The 20,148-nt window shown below is 40.3% G+C and overlaps 1 long non-coding RNA gene across 2 annotated transcripts in view; it reads right to left on the bottom strand.

The window, feature by feature from the left end:
* Positions 1-19,523, bottom strand: part of LOC109934946 — a 32,785-nt gene extending 13,262 nt beyond the window's left edge. The window contains exons 1-3 of one of the 2 annotated variants that reach the window (XR_007262441.1): positions 19,245-19,523; positions 18,812-19,131; positions 10,691-10,882 (exon numbers count right to left, since the gene is read on the bottom strand). This is a non-coding gene — a long non-coding RNA (uncharacterized LOC109934946). The remainder of the gene's footprint in view (positions 1-10,690; positions 10,883-18,811; positions 19,132-19,244) is intronic. The other variant, XR_007262442.1, reaches the window with a different exon arrangement.
* Between the last annotated feature and the right edge of the window lie 625 nt (positions 19,524-20,148).

Here is a 20,148-nt window from a genome sequence, read left to right as displayed (position 1 = left end):
GACCCTTCATCATTTTCTGATGAAGGGTCTAGGCCCGAAACGTCAGCCTTTCTGCTCCTATGATGCTGCTTGGCCTGCTGTGTTCATCCAGCTCTGCACCTTGTTGTCAATGGTTGTACCTCACTACTTCCTAGGGAACTAAGGGACCTTGGTATACAAGTCCACAGATTCCTGAAGGTTTCTGCACGGGTAGACAGGGTGGTGAAGGCGGCATAGGGAATGCTTGCCTTCATTACCCAGACTGCAGAATATAGAAGCTAGGAAGTCTTGTTACAATTTAATAAAACATTGCTTAGGCACAGATGAAATACTCTGTGCAATTCTGGTCACCACACTACTGAAGGACTTGATTGCACCAGAGAGGTTGCAAAGGAGATTCAGGTAGATGGAGCCTGGGATGAAAAGTCTTAGTTATGAGGAGAGACTGTATAGGCTAGGTTTGTTTTCCTTGGACTAGAGGAGGCTGGTGGGGGTATCTAATGGAGGTAAACAAAATTATGAGAAGCATAGACAGAGTAGATCGTAAGAACCTCTTCCCCATGGCAGACATGTCTAAGTCTACAAGGCACAAGTTTAAGGGGAGTAAGTAATTTAGAGGAGATTTAAAAATGTTTTGCAACCAGAGGATGGTTGATTTATGGAATGCACAGCCTGAGAGGGTAGGGGAGGCAAGTACTATCACAACATTTAAGAAGCGGCTGGATGAGTAATTAAAATTTTAGTATTATCATCCCCAAATTTGAAACTTGTGGAACTCTCAAATTCGTTAACTTTGTCCCTGTCCTTATTATGCAGAGAGTCTAGGCAGCATTTCAGCCAGTCTATTACACATACTAGACGTACATCCTCTGTCCAACACTGCACAACTCAAAGATTCTGCCACCAATACATACCATCACTGGGCTGAAATTTCTTGCAATAAAATGCTCCCTCTTTGATCAATATTCACATCAGGATACTATTTGACCTTGTCCTAATCTTCTGTTTCGGGGTTAGCTTAGAATACCCTATTGTACCATTTGAGACAGTACTTAGCAGAATAGTACACTGAAGCACACTCAAACATTGATTTAAGTACCAAATTCAATCCACTTAAAATTGTTGAAAGTACTTCTGTCCTCAGTCCCCTTAGTTAAAATTCTTCTTTCATACAATTGTCTGTGTATTTAAAAAGTCTGGCCAGCACATTTACAGTGTGTCCTCAATTTTCTGTCATTTTCATCTGAATGCTGCTGGAAAGGAATGCTTTTCAAGTAACTTTTGTTTAGTGCTTTGACATTTGTTCTACCAGTGTGTTTATCTTCAAATTTAATTCCCATCAAAACCAAAGTCTTTCTAAAATCATATTTTGTTTGGCACAGTCCAGCAACTTAATTGTCTCAAATGCTGGGGGGGACAACAAATCTTTATCCTGCTTTAGTATGGTAGCGAAAGAGCCAAGACCTTACCTGTTTCTCTTTAGTAAAGAATAAACACAGGCCCATACCATTGCTTAATTCTTCCACTGGTTATAAGGTTCACATTCAGAAAACAGGAGTGAATAATCAAACCCCGAAACTTGAGATTTCGTTTCTTTCATTTTTCTTACGTTTTCTCCAAATCACTCTTTGGTTCAAATACTACTCCGTCTTCAATCTTTGACTTGCAAACAGCAACCTCTTTGCTGCCACTGTTAAACATTTAACAAAGTTCCAGGTATACCCAGCATGTATCTGACAGTGTGGAAGATTACCCTAGTATCTCCTGGACACAAAGGCACGACAAATCCAACAAGGCCAATTACCACCTATCATTCTGCTCTCAATCATTAGCAAAGAGATGAAACGTGTCATCCACAGTGTTATCAAGTAGTATTTGCTTAGCAATAATCTAGTTTGGTTTCACATCTCCACATCTCATTACAGGCTTAGTTCAAACAGACAAAAGAGCTGAATTGACATCTAGGCCACATTTGACTAAGCATGGCACTAAGGAGCCCCAGCAAAACTGGAGTCAATGGGAATTGGAATGGGAGGGGTATTACTTTGCACTGGCAGGAGTCCTACATGGCACAAAAGAAGATGGTTGTGGTTGCTGGAGGTCAGTGATTCAGTGCAAGGACATCTCAGCAGGAATTCAGGTTCCTAAGGCCTAAACAGTTTCAGCTGCTTCAATAGCTTTTCTTGCATTGCAAGATCAGAAGTAGGAATGTTTGCACAATTTTCAGCACCGTTCATGATTCCTCAGGTAATGAAGAATTTCATGTCCAAATACAGAAAGACCTGGGCAATATTCATGTTTCAACTGACAAGTGACATTTGCAGCACACAAGAAGCCAGACAACGACTATCCCCAAATTGAAAGAATCTAACCATTACCCCTTGACTTTTAATGATAGTAATATCACTGAATCCCTTGCTAGCAACATCCTGGGGGTTACCACTTACCAGAAACTGAACTAGACAAGACATATAAACACAATGGCTACAAGAGAAGGTCAGAGGTAAAGAATCATGCAGCAAGCCACGTACCTCCCAACACTCCAAAACCTGTCTACCATCTATAAAGCACAAAGTTTGCGATGGAATACTTCCTGGATGGGTATAGCTCCAACACTGTTGAAACATGACACCACCTAAGAAAAACCAGCATGTTTGATTGGCACCACGTTCACAAACATTCACTTCCCCCACCATCTATCCTCAGTAACAGTAGTGTGTACCATCTACAAGATGCTCTGCAGAAATTCACCAAGCCTCAAGGCAGTACAGGGACTTCTCCCCACCAGTGTAAAGCAATAAGTTCTCGGATGCTGGAAATGGACGTTGGTGTTAAGTGATTCGTTTAGTTATTCCCTTCAACAATTTGTTGTTGCAAGCAGGATAGGAGAAGCATGGACCACTGAAGGGGCAAGGGGACCAGATTGCACAAATGCCCTGTATTCATAACACCTATAACCCTGATTCTTACCGTGTCATATCCTAACCTTGATAGAGATATAAAAGGGTGGTAGGTAGCAGGACAGTAAGTGTCGCAATTTACAGCCACCTTGAGAGACACAGTGATGTAGTGGCAAGGTGAACAACCTCTTGGATGGTTAAGTAAACTAGAGGACACTCCAAGTCAGGCTTTGAAGGAAGGGTAGAGGACCTCTGAGGGTAGTCATCCGCACAGTAGGATTTAACAGAAATAAATAGACTAGTTTGAGCTGGTGAAATTCCCTACATAGGAGCACACAGCAGGCTCCAAGTTATGCCTGGAGGGTGGGAAATGGCAGTCTGCCCACTTGCTAACCTGCTAATTCTACAAAAGAAATAGGCAATGAAAAGATGACAATGGTAGACAAGAAATTAGATCAGGGACTAAAAGGTTACCTCACACAATACTTAGCACAAAAATATAAGCAGCAAATTGACCAAATGATTAAAATGAATTGGAACCCCATGAACGTACATACCGTACAAAAAGAAAGAATGGTGAGAAAAAAAGGAAAGGAAAGAAAAGACAAAGAAGAAAAGGCGTTGTGTCAGTACTTCAAGCTCATGTAGAATTAACAAAACACTTAAATCAATTAATAAAGAATGGCCGAAGTAATGCCAGCCAAGTTAGTATAACTATTGAACCAAGCCCAACAGCTGTGCCTCCCATGGGAATGGTGGAGATGAAATGTTTGGAAAAAGACAAGAAAAGCAAAGCTTAGGTTCCAATTCTCTGCGCCCATATAAAGTTAACAAAACAAGCACTGGAATCAAGAAAGGTGGAACTCGAGTACACAGAAATTAGGAGGACAGGAACTGTACTGTTTCATCACACCCAAAAATATAGCAAGGTGATGGGTAATTGACAGAGAAATTTTTCAAGCAGCGGGTTTTTGTCACAACCAAGGTGCGGAGACAAACTCCACATTGTGACTGTGTACTATAGTTGATGGCTCCAGAATGTAAATACTTGGATGTAAAACTATTTGTATATCTGACTCTCACGACGAGTAAAGGATAAGCATAAACTTAAAAACTAAGATTGGAAGAAAGTGTTCAAAAGTTGTACGTGGGGGAAGAGAGGGAGAGACACACACAGACCAACTTTTAGAACATAGAACAGTACAGCACAGTACAGGCCTTTCGGCCCACGATGTTGTGCCAAACTTTTACCCTAAACCTAAGGTCTATCTAACCTCCACCATTACCTTATACTATCATCCATATGCTTATCTAATAGCTGCTTAAATGTCCCTAACGAGGCCGACTCCACTACCCTCTCTGGCAATGCATTCCACGCCCCGACCACTCTGAGTAAAGAACCTACCTCTGACGTCTCCCCGATAGCTACCTCCTTTCACTTTAAAACTATGTTCCCTCGTAAAAGCTACCTCAACCCTAGGAAAAAGTCTCTGGCTGTCTATTCTATGTATACCTCTGATCATTTTATACACCTCTATCAAGTCACCTCTCATCCTTCGTCGTTCTAAAGAGAAAAGCCCTAGCTCTCTCAACCTTTCCTCCTAAGACCTTCCCTCCATTCCAGGCAACATCCTGGTAAATCTCCTCTGCACCTTTTCCAACGCTTCCACAACTTTCCTGTAATGAGGTGACCAGAACTGGACACAATACTCCGGAGCCGAACCAGGCTTTTGTATAGCTTTTGTGCTGATCAAGATAATAATTCTTTTCTATAAATATGAATGGGTGTGACATTTGAGTGTCTATAATCCCTGAACTAAATTGTCTGATGTATACATTTTCATTTGTTGACTGTTAAACACTCTCAAGTTATTTGTGTTCTCTCTCCCTGAAGTTCGAGATCTGGGGATACTTCCAGTTTAGGTAAAAAATATATAAAAAATGGTTTATCAAATAACTGTTTTAAAAAGGCATCTAAGAAAAGAACAAAGTATATTATTGCCTAGAATCAAACAAACGTCGGACTTCTGATTTAAAGATATTATGAGAACATTGCATTGGACTGTAAGTTTCCCTTGAACTCAGTAAATGAGATAGCACGGTAACTAGTTGAATTTGCAAAATTGTATGAGAGGAAGTGATTCCCAGCATGGAAGAGAGCGAGCCCGTGGGGACCTCCTGACAGCAGCAAGTATGGGCCCAGTGGCAAGTGATAGTACCAGAGCATAGTGACTTCAGTGTTGATGGGCCAACCAGCACAGGAGTCAAGGCACTGGCAGCAGCACCAACTTTCAAGGTGGCAGCAACAGCAGGACAGCATCTGCAATTGGCAAAGGTGGTATCTGCAGTTAGTGTTGGAATCGGGATGTTGGGCTTCAGCTGCAGTGATGCGATAGGCCAGAAATCAGTACTCCTTGAATGCAGTAGCGGCAATGGCAGTCCCAGAATGGGACTCCTGGAATGGACTGTGATCAGAGGCTTTGGTGGGCCCGGAGACCATTGCGGAGACATCCACATGTCGAGCAGAGCACAAGAAGGGAGGAAGATGAATTCTTTTTAGTTATATTGTGGTTATATTTTAATATCTTCTGTAACTCAAAATGGCATTGGAGGCTAGTAACATCTTCCTATTTTTACTGGTTTTATTTGTTAAATACAAGTGACAATAAATCACTTAATTAAATTCAATTCAGTTTGATTAACAGTGGGGAGTGGCAGCAGAGGTTTGGCAACAAACAAATTTAGAATAATGAGTCCTAACATCAATGCAGGTTAACATGCATTCTAATGAAAGGGAAGTTTAAATGAGAATACTTAACTGATTGCTTTCTGTTGATGATAAATTGGAGAATTTTGCATACTTTTATACAATTGTTAACTTATGTAATGACACTGGTAATAGTGGGGCTTTATTTCTAGCACGATACCTCAGTGAGGCATGACAATATACTGCGATGTTAAAGAAAGACTATGAGGAGGATACACCATCCCCAGTTAACTAAGAAGTTAACAAAGGGAACATGTTGAAAAAAAGGCAGAAAATGCTACAAAAATTAGTGGTGGTTCAAAAAATTGGGACATTTTAAGAAATCAAAGAGTGTTTTCATAAAAGGTAAAACTGAATGCAAGGGAAAACAAGCAAGAAATACAGAGTGTCAGAGCTTCTAAAGTATATAAGGAAAAGGGTAACTAAAGTGAGCTCTGGTCAATTATGGGATGAGAATATAGCAAGAAGGAACCGCAGACTTTGAACTGTTGAAGCCCGGCAAATACCAGCTCCAGTTATCAGCTCGTACAGAAAGGAGAAAAGTCGCTTTTACCATAACTCACTAATCTCTTTTATTTATGCATTATTAAAATGTACATGCATGGCTTATACATTAGACAGTACACAAGTAACTCATATGTTTTCCAAAAAGAACTAGAACTATTAGTACACCCACAAAAGGCTACTAACACTTCCAGAATAATCACAGAATATAAAAGCTAATATCCATGCAGAATAGCTGCTGAGGACTGACACTGGCCAGACACCGTACTCGATGCTTTCACCACATCCATGACAAGGGGTGCGCTTCTGCAAAAGTTCATCTCCGGAGTTTTCACTGGCTGCAGCCCAAGACTGCTTTTATCCCTATCTTTCTGAAGTTGTGTTGTCTTTCTCCTGTTGGCTCAGGCTAATTCAATTATTGCATGTCTTTACCTTATTGGCCTTGGACCAGCGACTTAGATAGAATTACCTCATTGCCCCTCATCCAAATAAGGCTTTTGCATTACCTCATCTTTCCAGCTTTTTTTGCAGAACTTGGTTGGCACAAAGTGGTTCTGACCGGCTCAGGCCAGCTCCTACGTTTTTCTTTATGTCAGCATTTTTTACATCTAGTATCTACTGTTAGCGATATCAGCGACTGGCATCCCCTATCTCCCCTTTCTCTCTGCAGCCCCTAGTCGGTATCTCCCAGGGAGCGATGTCAGCAGCTTGTCTGCCTGCTGCCTCTCTCTCAGCCAGGGGCTGCAGACAGAACAAATAGCCCTCTTGTGACACAGTGGTAGTGTCCCTACCCATGTACTAGGAGGACAGAGTTCACGTCCCACATGTTCCAGACGTGTATAACAACATCTCTGAACAGGTTGATTAGTTTAAAAAAATGGTTAAATTGAAAAAAAAAGTGTCTTTGAACAATTACTTCGTATCTAACTTCACTAAACTAGAAAAATTGAGACATAATTTTAACAATCACTACAGAAAAACAGCAAGGACAACAAATGGGAATAAATCTTCTCAACCTAATGGCCTGCATCCATGGGTCCTAAAGAAAATGTCTGCAGAGACAGTCAATGCAATGACTGTAAACTTCCAAAGTACAAATAAAAGATATTCCAAATGCTCGAAATCTAAAATAAAAATAGAAAGTGCTAGAGAAATGCAACGGGTCTGGCAGCAGCTATGGTCAGATAAACAGAATTAACATTTCAAGTCTATTATAACTCTTCTTCAGAACTGAAAGAGGCTAGAAAATAGTGTTTTTTGTGCTGTCGACAGAGGCAGAAGAGAAGCTAGTGGAACAATGGTGAAGGTGCCCAGATCAAAAGACAAGAGACTGCTCATGGTGGTAAAGGAGTGATAGAGATTTGGGATTGGTGTAAACGATGAGTGTGAAGTAGGAAATGAGTCTGCTCTGCTGACAGCAAAAATGAGACAGAACGTCTGGAACCAGGGGCTGAAGTATTAAAAACAGAGGGCAGAAGTCATTCTCTGGAGCTGTGGAAGCCCAGAGGCTGTAAAGTACCGAAGTGAAAAGTGAGGTGCTGTTCCTCCAACTTGTGTCGAAGTTCAATGCAATACCAGAGCAGGCCCAGGACAAAAATGTCAGTATGGGAGCGTGGGGTTTACTGAAATGACAAGCAACTGGAACGTCAGGGTTATTTTTACATGCACTGCAGAGGTACCCTGTAACACAATCAGCCAGTTCATGTTGGAGACCATATCGTGAGCAGTGAATACAGTAGACTAGACTGAAAGAAGTACAATTAAAATGCTGCTTCACCAAGGAGGAGTATTTGGTGCCTTGAACAAGGTGGGGAGAAGAAGGCAAGTATTACACCTTTTGTGATTGTATGGCAATGTGCCATGAAGGGGTGAAGAGGTATTCAGTGAGATGGAGGGGTGGGCCAAAGTGTCACGAGGGGAATGATTCCTATGGAATACTGAAAGTGGAGTGGAGGGGAAGATGTGATTTGTACTGGTACCCTGGTGGAGATGACAAAAATGGTGGAGAATGCAAGTGAGGACAAGAGGAATCCTACTGTTGTTCCACAAAGGACAAGAGCAAGCGTGGACAGATTATGGGAGATGGGTCAGCACAGTTGGAGGTCCCTCTGAACTATGGTGAAGTGGAAACCATGGCTGAGAAACAGGGAGGATATGTCAAAGGCATCATTGCAAAAGATAGAACAAAGATGAAGATACTGGTAAACTGGAATTGAATCCCTGCAAAACGCTGTATCCTGTCAGTGGGTTTGTCGGGAGTAGTGGTAGATAGTCTATTCCCATAAATGGAGACAGAGAAGTCAGGGAAGGAAAGAGTTTGAGATGGAGCAGGTGAACTAGAAAGAAGGACGAAATTGGAAGCTACACTGCTGAATTCCTCTAATTCTGAAAAAGAACAGGAAGCAGCAATGATGTCACTGATGCACCAAAAAAAAGTGTCCTGGGTGGGCCCTCAGCCCTCTATTGCAGAACAGATGTAAAGCATTTAAAGAACTACGAAACTAAATGGGAGAGACTGAACAAAGGGGGGAAAATAAGAGTCAGGATCGGAAGAAAAAAGTTCTGTTTGGCAGGAACAGGTTTGAAATGATGGAACAAAAACAGAAGTTGCTAGAAAAGCTCAGCAGGTCTGGCAGCATCTGAAGAAAAAAATCAGAGTCAATGTTTCAAATCCAGCGGCCCTTCCTCAGAACTGATGGGTATGCCAGCGAGGTGGATGCAAGCTGTTTGGGGTTGGAGGACTGTAAGGCAGGAAATTGTGAAGGGTAGATCTCCAGAGATGAGGTCAGTGATAGTCTGAGAAATAACAGTTTGATGTTCAACAGTGGGGTCACAGTCCAGGGGAAGATGGGAGGAAGCATCCTATAGTTGGTGCTTAACCTCTGCAAGACAAAGGCTGACATGTCAAATGACAACAGCACTACCCTTAGCACATTTATAACAAAGTTAGAGTTAGACCTGAGAGAATGGAGTGCAGCAGGTTCAGAGGGAGACAGGTTAGAATGGTGGGGGCAATTTCAAGGATCACGTGGGCAAGCTGACTGACAATTCTGAATGCAACCTGTCAAATTTAATTGAAATCCAATGTTAAATGTCCCAGGTCTCATGCCAGGATCTTTGGGATTCCTGTGCACTTGGCATTCAGCCTAGGTTAAAACTATGCATCATTTCAATGAGTAATAATCTGTCCAAAGCAGCACTCATACCTTAGATAGAACATCATCCAACTGTCAGTATACATAATTTTTCAGATATGTCTGAATAGTTCAATTTAGATTGCTGTGTGCAGACGATCAAAGGGAAGAGAAAGAACAAGCGAATCCCGCTTCCCCCAACCCCAATGCCCTCGAAGTCAACACAACAATTCCCATAGACATTTTTAAGTAATGTTAAATGTGCAATAATTTTTTATTTCATAGGTTTTTGTCAAATTGGTAAGACATGCAGAGGAAGAGCCAAGAGAACAATCCTAGTGTGAAGGTTTAATTACAAAAAAAAACATAATCTGGAAAACTGCAAATGTATCAGCCTTAAGAGACATTGGAGAACTGATATAAAAGAATACGAAAAACCATACTAAAAAAAAAACCGGAACATCATTTCAAATTACCTTGAGGTGAAACTGATGCGTGACAAGTTCAAACTAATAAAACAGATAAACTGAAATTAAAAAGTTATTCTTTGCAGCAAAAAAAAAATATTGACTTTGTTAAAGCCGTGCAGTAGAAAACCCTATAGTTATTTACAAAATACCTGCATGCTGCATTAAGGCAATGAATAATGCAAGTTCAATCTAGGCAGATGGACTGAGCTGAGCCAAATGTACCCGCTTCACCCGAGTCCAATAAAATTACGTCACACAAATAATGAGCAAATAGATAGATTAGGCTATGTGTAGCAAACAAATTCTTTGGAACTAAGAATTCATATTTTTTACCAAATTAATTCTTTTCATTTCAGGAATAATGTTGACATTATCAGGAAGGAAATGGAATATTTTGCATGCAATTCTCACCTGTTGTAAATAAGCCCCATTAAAATTGTTTGTTTTGTACTCAGAATGGCCACCAATTTAAGTAAGTTTACTTGGTTGGATGAAAACCTTATTCTGTACACACAAAAGAGATAATCCAGTTTCCGTTGGAAGCTCAGTTATTCACAACCTGTCTGCTTCAAAAATTGATGTGCAACATGCTAGCAAATTGTTAATTACAGTTCAAGGAAAAAATTATTTTAATGCTGTCATCATTCAGATTTCAACCAGCTTGCATTTCACTGCTTTTAAAATAAGATGTAAAAATACTTTCTTTACAACAGTACTCGACTGAAATTATTTTATTCCAAAACTGATACATAGAAATTGATCAAAAAAAAATCCTGAAATGCGCCAACAGTCCTCTGAAATTCCCCTTTCCTTAATTTATGAATTCCCCCAAAAAGAAATTGACTTAGGCAAGGCCAAAAGTTTCCACTGTGCGCAATTTACTGACATTCTTCAAATTTATCCAACTTTCACTAACTAATTAATAACCAATCTCACCTCAGGACGACCGTCATAGTACGTTAATCTTGATTTTGTTAAAACAAACAATCTTTCTTTGTAGTTGAGTGGAGAAGTCCGTTTCTTCTGTTGTGATCTTTTAATTAAGGTCTCTTCAAGAATAGGATCTGCATTCATCTCTTCCCAAAATCCTTGCTGCATCTCACCAGTGAGCAGGAGAACCCACTACACCTGAAATAATTTTTAAAATGAATTTTTCACTACAGTTCTTCATATTTAAACCAAAACAAACTTACACCATTTTAAGTGTTGATTTGTTATTTGTGATCTAGCACTGATGCAAAAAAGAATTTCAATGCAATCTGGTTTATCTTTTGATAATCTGCTCTTCCAGTGAAAAGCTTCCCAAGTTTTTGTTCAATCCCTTTAAAGTAATTCAAAATTGCAAGATCCATTATGTAATCTTCATTGTCCGCAACACTAAAACCACATATAATTTAAATTGCATTAATACATTACAAACCTACAAACACAAATATGTGTTCTGAAACAGAAACAGAAAATGGTGGTGAGACAATTTCTCTGCACATAGATGCTAAATCAACAGGTTGATGAATTGACAAAAGTAATTTCCATTTGGTTGCAAGTTGCCAGCACCCACCCAATTTTACTTTCATATTATGATGTTACCTTCGCACTGTTTGTTGCACTAAAGGAGATGACATATTGAACAGCAGGGCAAGGAGTTTGCTGGGGGAAAAATGTCAACATGGTCCATAAGCTACAGAAAACAAACTGTTTAATTGATTGATATATTACAACAGTCAATGTCAATGCAAGAAGGTTATAATGCATGTCTTCCCAAAGTCATGACTTAAGGAAAGGCCAAAAGTGTGTGGGAATCCAAAGATGATGAACTGTTCAATTGCAACCAACTCCAATCCCTGGCAACTGTCTATTGCTAAAACAAATACGACACTCAGATTAAGAACAATGTGGCCTTGATCTTAAAAGGAATGACACCAGGTAGATCACTTGGCATCAACCAAGATTGGAAATGACAACAGCACACAGCCCTATCAACCCTGCAATGTTCTCACTATTGATATCTGGCGCTAGTGTCAAAACTGGGAGGGATTCTACAAACTACTCAAGCAGGACCTAACTGTCATACTCTCGGAATAATTACTTACAGACAATGCACTACCACAACCATTTCCGGGTAGGTACAGTCCCACCAGCAAGTCAGTCATAAAAGTGGCAGTGACACAATGGCAAACAGTCAGAAGGGTTTGCTCCGGGAGTGCTCAACATCCTGTGAGCCCCACAAAGTGTCATGACATCAGGTCAGCAGAATGAGGGTGGAAAAGGGCATAGAGTATACTCTGGGTCATGGATTTCAATGTTTATTACCAAAAGTAGCTTTGCAGCATCGTTATCACCCAACTGGCCAAACCTGAAGGGGCATCTTGCAGCTGTACAGGACTTCAGTGAGGCCACTTTTAGAACATGGTGTACAATTCTGGTCATCTTTCTATAAGAAGGATGTTGTTAAGTCTTTTCTACACCATATAAAGTTTACAAAGATGTTGCTGGGACTGGAGGGTTTGAGTTATAGGGCAAAGGCTGAATAGGTTAGGGCTATTTATCCCTGGAGGGTCACAGCTTATAGAAATTTATAAAATTGTAAGGGGCATGGAATGGGTGAATAGCTGAGGTCTTCTTCCCTAGGGTGGGGGGAATTCAAAATTAGAGGACTTAGGTTTAATGTGCAGAGGTGCCAGTATTGGACTGGGGTGGACAAAGTCAGAAATCACACAACACCAGGTTATAGTCCAACAGGTTTATTTGAAAATACAGGCTTTCAGAGTGTCGCCCCTTCATCAGGTGAAATGAGAAAGAAAGAAGCACACAAAACACAGAATTTATAAGTAAAAGGTCACACAACTGATGAGGATGTATTAAGCAAACCTAAAATGCTGTTAAATCTTTAATCAGTTAGAAGGCTTTAACACACTCGAGCACACACATAAATCTATGGGGTGAATTTGTATTTGCAGATACATTTTATTTTGTTCAAAAAGCACACAATTTATAGACAGTCAATATGGCCTTTCATAAATTCATACTTTAGAAATAAAACCAGTCTGACTCTAAACCAAAACAAACAGATTCCAAACAAGGCCTCACACCTAACGTGCATTGTGTAACCTAAAATGTCGCCTCTTCTTTACACTGATCAAACCTTTTAGTTCTTTCAGGGCAGTGAACTGAAAGAAATTCAGGGATTTACATATACATATATGCAATTAAAACCTTCTAACTGATTAAAGGATTTAACAGCATCTTGAGTTTGTTTAATACATCTTCATCAGTTGTATCACCCTTTGATCTTTTACTTAAAATTGCTGTGTTCTGTGTGCTTCCCTGACAAAGGGGCTATGCTCTGAAAGCTTGTGTTTCCAAATAAACCTGTTGGGCTATAACCTGGTGTCGTGTGATTTCTGACCTAGGTTTAAGGTGAGAGGGGAAAGATTTAAAAAGGACCTGAGGGATAATCTTTTCATGCAGAGGGTGGTGAATGTATGGAATGAACTGCCAGGAGGTACAATCACAACATTTAAAAGGCATCTGGATAAGTAGATGACGAGGAAGGGCTTAAAGAGGTATGGGTCAAATGCTAACATATAGGACTAGGACTAGGTCTGATTGGAATGTCTGGACAGCATGGATGACTGGGACTGGAGGGTCTGTTTCCAGGTTATGTGACTCTATGACCACAGTTGTTCCACTAGGTCTTGGGCAAGTAGTGACAGTATTTAACCAGTCATGGCCTGACATATTCCCTACTCAACCATTTCTGTAAAGCTGCAGGATTCAATCGTAGCTCAATGAACAGTAAGGAAGGCACATCCAAAGCAGAACCACCAGAATGAAGTGTCAATTTTGTGACACTACAACATGAAACTTACTTGCATGCCAAGCAGCATAAGCAACATGTCATTGATGAAATTAAGTGATACATAAAGGTGAATTTGGTGGTGAGAAGGCATTCAGCTGTGCGAGATTACACTTCTGGGCAGAAAAAAAAGACAGCATTTGACTGATTTTTCTCATCATGATTATAACACAATGGACAAATTCAAAGTAAATAAAGACAATTAATAAACAAATTGCAGTCAACATAAAGAGTAGCAGATACAAGAAAGTGTGACCTCACAGACGTATCCAAAAACATATCACATGTCACTCATTTCAGCCAAATTCTTCAAAGCTCTTAAGTACCACAGATAGAATTCCAACTCAACTTCTTTGAGGATTAGCCACTGTTCCACATCCAATAGCAGATCCCAAACAGCCATGTTCCAAGGGTGCAGTCTTCACAAAAATACCACAGTTTTGCAGAGTTTGCGCAGATCTACTCACAACAGCACTAGTGTCATGAATCCACAGCAACAACTTTGTCGAAGCCCCCTCTTCTGCACCATGCACAATCAGTTTGGGTCAAACAGTTCTTGTAAAATAACTGAAGCAGTGACAGTAACGTTATTTTCCTTGGCTCTGCTTTGCTGAAACCACTGCTCCTTCCAGCAGAACCTGGCAAAACCACTCGTTTCCACACAAGAGTCAGGGAGGTCTGTTCCACAAAACACACTGGTCCCATGATAAATCACTTCCAAATGGCAAGTGCTATCATGCACCAGGGCAACAGCCACTACAGGCAGTTCCCAATACAGCTTCCAGTTAAGTTCCCTCCACTCAATCCCTCACACATGCCTCTGCCACCTTCTGCTAATTGGCCTTTGACTACTTCATTACAGTGGCAACAAGAAGTTTCACAAAAATTCAAGTAATGAGAATCGGGCAGAAAACTCTCGATTGGTTGGAGTCAGGTGCAGCACAAAGGAAGATGATGCAGTTGTTAAGTTGGATGAACACATCAGGCCAGACTGTGTTCATCCAGCTCTACACCTTGCTATCTCAGACCTCCAGCATCGGCAGTTCCTACTATCTCTGATGCAGTTGTTAGAACTTTTCATTAGCACTGGGATATCAACAGGGTTAGTGCCCAAGACCCCACGCTTTTTCCACAAATTATCTGCCTTTCATAAGCTCAGAACTAGAAAATGCACCAATGGTTGTACAGAGTTCAGTATTATTCATAATTCCGCAGGTATTGAAGCAAACCATGTCTAGCAAGACTTGGACAACGTTCAAGAGGTTGGAATACTGCAGCAAGCAAGTCATCTCCTGGTTCTGTAGTCTATCTAAATCTACAAAGCACAAATCAGGAGCATGATGGAATATTCTCTGCTTATACGAATGGGTGAAACTCCACTCAAAACACTCAACAATGCCCTTGATCAACACCCCATCCACCAACCTCAAACTCAATTTCTCCAACAGCCACAGCTGGCAGCACCGTGTCCGTTTGACTAGATGTACTGCAGCAACTCACCAAGTCTCTTTCGACTGCAACATCCAAATCTGTGGCATCTAAAAGGTCAAGAACTGAAGATAAACAGGAAGATCAGCTCCTATAAGTTCCCTTCCAACAACTGATCCTGACTTGAAGCTATATTTTCATTCCTTTGCCATTGCTGGGTCAAATTCAAAAAATCCAAAGTGAAATATTATATTTTCCATGACCTTGACTGTGATGCACTTACCATCTACACTCAAAAATGAAAAATGGTCACTGGGCTGAACCCACAAACAGCTAGTTACTATTACACAGCATGACGAGAGGAACATAGGAACAATAATTGTTAAAAGTCTGTTACATCTCCACCCAATTATTTTCAGCATACAGTATAAGCATAAAACGATGCATTGAATAGCATTTGTATTCCCATTGTGAAGATAACCAGTTGTATTCGTCAAATGTTTCCCTTTTATTTATTAGTAAAATATATTTACAGATTGAAGAAAAGGTATTTGAGTCAATGGAATTTGCTCAGATTGGAAGGGAGAAGTGATATTTGACAAGGAAACCTGATGATACATAAATACAGTACATTGAAAGGCCAATACATGTGGGCTTTTATTGAGTAAAGAATTGATTTAAAAAAGTACTGATTAGCTCACAATTACAATTCTATCATAGATTCAGGCATTCCATTAAAAAAGTTATTTCTTTCTTTCTTCAACTACCTTTCATGAACAAGACATTACAAATCATTGGACAGGAAAGTAAGATTTAGTCTTTAGCTACTATTGCCCACCAATTTGTGCACTTTAAAGCACACAAATATTAACAACATATTTAACCAGATAATCAACAAGCACTGCAGAAATTTTACCAAAGGTCCTGAGACTACACCTTCCAAACCCACCACCACTTCCATTGAGAAGGACAAGCACGACAGACACAAGGGAACGCCACCACCATCTGCAAGTTCCCCTCCAAGCCACCACCATCCAGACTTGGAAATATATTTCCATTCCTTCACTATTGCAAGATCAAAATCTTGGAACTCCCTCCTGACAGCATTGTAGGTCTACCCACAGCACACAGACTGCAGTGGTTTAAAAAGGCAGGTCACCACCACTTTCTGAAGGCCAACTCGGGGCAGGCAATAAATGCTCATCCAGCCAGTGACACTGATGTCACGAGTGAATGAAAGAAAGGTATTTTTCTATACTATCTCTGAAATAGTAAACATCAAGATAAGTGTCACAGTTTGATACTGAGGCACATTGGATACCTTAGGACAGAAAGGGGCAGGTTTTAAGGAAGGCCTAAACAAAGAAAGAGAAGAGCCAGTAAGGTTTAGAGCAAGAATTCTGCAACATAGAGCTGAAACAAGAGAAGGCATTGTAACCAAATGAAAAATGTGATTAAAATAAGCTAATTTTGGTGGAAAGCAGAGATCTTAAGTGGTTAGTCAGAGACTTAGAAGGGAAAAGCCATTTGCAACTTGAAAACATTAAGATCAAGACTGAATTGTGTTTTTTTTTGGATACATAACTTTGGACACAGCACTGTGATAATTCCTCTACCATGCTCTGCATGTTGCATTGGTACACGATCTTTTGCTTCCATCTCATTTAATATTTTGTCCAGACACTAATGATGTACTTATACAAACATTAGTTAGGTCATATTTAAGGATATTAAGTACTGAATTGGATGCCTCATTAGAGAAAGGTCATTAAATCCTTTAAGAACCAATATTTTAGAGTCATCAGGATGATGCTAGGAATGGGAAAGAAATTTAGTGTTTTTTTTAAATTTTGAATTCTGATTAGAAATGTAAAAACATAGAAGATAGGAGTAGGAGGCGGCCATTTGGCCCATTGAGCCAGCTCTGCCTTTCTTCATGATCATAGCTGATCGTCCAACTCAATAGCCTAATCCTGCTTTCTCCCCATAACCTTTGATCCCATTCGCCCCAAGTGCTATATCTAGTCGCTCTTGAATTGTGGGCAAATCATGCTGAAGGATCTCTGCATCCTCATCACAGTTCACCCTCCCTCCCAACTTGGTATCATCTGCAAACTTGGAGATATTACATTTTGTTCCCTCATCCAAATCATTAATATATATTATGAAAAGCTGGGGTCCCAGCACCAATCACTGTGGCACCCCGCTAGTCACTGCCTACCAATTTGAAAAGGACCCATTAATTCCTACTGTTTGTTTCCTCTCTGCCAACCAGTCTCCTACCCATCTCAATACACTTCCGCCAATCCCATGGGCTCTAATCTTGCACATTAATCTCTTATGTGGGACGTTGTCTCAATAATTAGGGAATTCTATTTCTTCTGGTTGGCTCATGGGTAATTAAAATCAATTAAAATCATGGAATGACAAAGAAAGTATTTTTTTTAAAAACAAAGAGAGAAATTCCAGGGTAACTGGTTAACATAACATCAGGTTAGTTGGGGTGATCGAAATGACAACCACATTGCCCTAATAACCCTGTACAGATGCTACTTTTAAATACTTACATCCAGGGTATAGACTGTGGTCAAAACAGAAAATGTTACTCAAGAGAAAACTGGAAAAATATTTAAAGCAGAATACAGTGTTGCATTTTGACAAGAGCAGAGTACTCCATCAAAAATCTAGAAGTAGGATGGGTCAAAATATCTTTATCTGTGCTGCTAAACTTTTATTCAAGTTAGTGGATCGGTTGCGTGTGTAAAATGGCTGCTGTATTTGACAACACATAGTAATTCATTTCGAGATAGCTTAGAGATGTAACATAAATTCTTACTCGTCCTTTTTAATAAAAACTTGCTGATCTGTTCTTCTTTAAATTTAAAGATAATATCGGACTACACCCCAGCTCAGCATAATTTGAAGTCATTCAAATTGCAAAAGCACGTTCTAAATGCAGAGAAATGTATACAAGATTTTTTTTAATTGAAAGCGAGTTTTCTTCTATAGTCAGCAAGATTTTTTTTAAAAATATATAAACTAGCTCTAGAAATCAAAACAAAAAACTCTTTGGATGAATAGTAACTTGAGTAGCTAATCCCAATGTAAACACAAGTACAGAATGAAAAGTGACGAGAAAGAAGCTACCCGCGATGTAGCCAATAGTGAATATGCCAGTACTGACTGGAAACCCTGAGGATCACAGTGTGTTTAGTAACTTAGGTAACTGTCATTTAAATCTCATTAGCTGCTCTGTTGTCATCCCGTTCTGTTGAAATGTGGTTGATCGTAGAAATCACTTTTTTGACCAAGTATTTTCTATGCCTTTCGCATTTTTCCTCTTCGGCGTCAAAAAAAACACCATTTAGACAACTGTTATTTCGTAACACAGAGAAATAAACAACAAATTAACTGGTTCCCTCCACACAAGTGCTGCTCCCTCTTATCAGTTCATAGCTAGCAGCTGTAAAACACTTCCTGCGAAACGGGGGAGGGGACGATAACTCCACTCGAAAATATTGTCGCCTTTGAAACAAACTGAAACCGGCGAAAAGTACAAGACGCCGAAGATTGTAAATTAACCTGGGGTCAATTCGCATCAAAGTGAATACAGGAGATATAAAACGTTCACTTCCTGCATTTCGGCACTCACACTAATCCTCCTTTCATAATCCGTTTTCAGTGCCCAACCAACTTCAAGACAATTCTTCCACAGTCTTACGTGTTAACTATAAAAAGAGAGCGAGCTACTTGCCTTGTCCAGGTTTGCTAACCTTGGTTAGATGCTGAGTCAGGGTGCTTGGCGCAGACTCACCATTTCCACACATACAACTGTCTCCTGCGGACAATCAACCCTCGCACTTGTCCAGGTGCGTGAGGGTTCGGCTCCTCGCGCGCTGCCTTCACCTGCCCAACCGCCACCCGCAGCAGCAGCAGCAACAACAGCTACTAATCCGCTCTCTGGCCGCACTCAACCGGACACTTCAACTCTCCCAGCCTCCCACACACATCGACAGTTTCAACAGACACCACAAGGCGACAAAATATGCGCAACCCGGCAGAGCACCCTGGGACAAACAGTTCTTGGAAGGCTCTGCAAAGGAAAAGAAAAGCAGAAATTCAACAGTTCAGTTCCGTCTGGAAATTCTGATTTCAAAGAAAGTGATTAAATCATTGCGTAAAAGGAAGTGAATCGAAAGAATATACTGTATTGGTTATAATTCCCGCTGTATAATCGATTGTATAGACGTCGGAACCACCAGATCGCTCTTCCAGCATTTCTGTGTCAGTAAGCCGCCTGAAATATCCCCACGTTGCTGGGAAACAACTGTCCTAAACTTCAGACGATGGTGATGGAGATTACAGTTCCTGAACAATATCGCCATTCCTTCCTCATAAGTCAAAATCCTGAAACTTAACTAACAGCGCTTCGGATTTCCCTGTACCCCAAGTACTGTAGCGGTTCCAGAAATCAGCTTATCACAAATTGGGCAATGGGAGATGGACAAACAATGCTGACCTGGTGAATTAATATATATTTTTAAAATTCTGTACCAGTAAGTTGACAAAAAGCAGTTGTCTGAAGTCTCCTTAGAACCACACAGAAATATCACTCAAAAATAATTTATCTCTTAAAATTGGTTCGTAATTTATGCCTTCAAGTGTTCAGATCTGCACAACTAAGTATCCTTGGCTGTAGTCTCTGGGCCTTTCAACTTTCAACTGCAAAATATAAAAGATTCTAAAGCAAGCAATCCATTTCAAATGAGGTGTCTTCATGAGACACACCTTAGCTAATGGCTGAAAAGGCCAGTCTTTAAGAAATTGGTTTGGCCCCAAATGCCTTTCATGAAGCTTCTAAATGGGTAACTGTGAGTTGTTGTTTTCAATGTTGGTATGAGCCACTGGTCATCATTGCGGTATACACCTGCCCACAAATGTCATTTTCAGTTGTGACTTCCGGGTGCAATGTTAAGATCAGTTTCTCCTGCCACAGCACTGGAACAGCAAGTTGGTACCACTGCAACACTGTTATACACCGGTGCAACCCTGCCCACATGTTCCATTCATAACTCCATTCCAGTTTCATTTGCTGATCCCAAAAACTGAG

The sequence above is a fragment of the Rhincodon typus genome, chromosome 1 (assembly GCF_021869965.1).
Source record: "Rhincodon typus isolate 14 chromosome 1, sRhiTyp1.1, whole genome shotgun sequence".
NCBI classification, from domain to species: domain Eukaryota; kingdom Metazoa; phylum Chordata; class Chondrichthyes; order Orectolobiformes; family Rhincodontidae; genus Rhincodon; species Rhincodon typus.
This window is presented reverse-complemented; position numbering and strand designations above follow the sequence as displayed.